This window comes from Centruroides sculpturatus, unplaced genomic scaffold, assembly GCF_000671375.1.
Source record: "Centruroides sculpturatus isolate CEXI.00-Female unplaced genomic scaffold, Cexi_2.0 scaffold406, whole genome shotgun sequence".
Taxonomy (NCBI): Eukaryota; Metazoa; Arthropoda; class Arachnida; order Scorpiones; family Buthidae; genus Centruroides; species Centruroides sculpturatus.
In genome coordinates this window covers 487,560-488,980 of record NW_019384754.1, presented here as the reverse complement: position 1 = coordinate 488,980, position 1,421 = coordinate 487,560, and the positions used below count along the sequence as shown (strand labels likewise).

At 29.5% G+C, this 1,421-nt stretch overlaps 1 protein-coding gene across 3 annotated transcripts in view; it reads left to right on the top strand.

The window, feature by feature from the left end:
* Positions 1–781: 781 nt before the first annotated feature.
* Positions 782–1,421, top strand: part of LOC111628674 (homeobox-containing protein 1-like) — a 24,056-nt gene continuing 23,416 nt past the window's right edge. Inside the window, exon 1 of one of the 3 annotated variants that reach the window (XM_023372503.1) lies at positions 782–846. The gene's annotated coding sequence lies outside the window, so the exon portion shown is untranslated. The other 2 variants (XM_023372501.1, XM_023372502.1) reach the window with 2 other exon arrangements.

Genomic DNA, 1,421 nt, shown 5'->3' with positions numbered 1-1,421 from the left:
AGCCTTATATTTATATTTTAATTTGTTGATATCAAAAAGTTTCATATATCACACTTGTTTGAAGTCTCTCATGGTTTCACACGTGGAGCGACTGTAATGCCGGATTACTCACCTGACCCAAATCTCGGAAGCTCCAAAATTGGGAAAAAAATTAAATTATTTCAATTGAATATCATAAAAATAAACAAATAAATATTAAATAATAATAATATTCCAAAATTATGTTTAGGGATCCTCAATCTTCTGTGACTAGGGATCCTGAAGGGTCTAAATTTGCTACTGGTGTTAATAAAGGTGCTATTATAATAATAGAATATTTAACAACTCCAAATGTTATCAAATGTCACAAAAATGGAATTTTAACTCGTATATTTATTCATATAAATGCTTACTTAACAAATAATTATTTAATATCCATTGCGACATTACTTTTAATTGGCTGATTCGTAAAGTTTTTCAAACAGAGAATAACATTTGTAATTTTATATATGTATAGAAAAAGACTCTTCTTAACGGACATAATAAAAACCAGCTGTTGGTCATACAATTATTAACTTTAAGGACAGAAAAAACAGTCTCGTATGCATGGCAATGCTTTTACGAAAAACTAGGGAGTGCCGACATGATTTAATTTTATTAATTGGTATTAAGTTATGTCTTAAATTTTTTATATATGTGTTAACTTTATGTAGGTGTTAATTTATATTTACCACCATTTAATTTTTGTTGTTATAAAGCGTTATGTTTGTGTTCCATTTTTCTTTTTTAAAATAATATTTTGAAAAGTTGTTCTGCTCGTTCCAATTTGGAATTTCATTAGTTTAAAAGACCTGAAGCAGACCTTGGGTAAGGTCGAGAACGTTTGTCAAAAATTCTTTACATTAAAAAATTTTGTTACCGGACTTTAAAGGTTGTTTAAAGTGCAGCTATTGTAATAACATGCAAGTTAAAATTTTATATATATTCAAAAGTCAGTAAAAAGATAAGAAATAGAAAAAAAATTATTGTTATTAAATAGGTACATTTTTATAGTAATTTTATTGTAATATATTGATGTAATTACGTAACAATAGAAGAACGTTTTTTATTTTTATTTCTTTTGTAAGTTAATAGTTTTATATACAGTATATGTTTTCTTTTTTTTTTTAAACTCTTTCCGTCCTGTGGGCACTAAGAAGGCCTCTTTTAGCAAGCCCATTATGGGTTCGGCCAGGCCCACAATGGGGCTGCCGAATGGTGAGGGACGGGGCCCGACATACCTGAGGATTTATCGACTCTGTCCGGATTCGAACCCGGGTTCTCCAGAGCGGTTGACTACCACCTTGACTGCTCGGCCATTCGATAGAGTATATGCAAAAAAAAAAAAAAATACAGTAGAAAGAAATCATAAATTTTAAAGTATCGCTATATAAATATTTTTC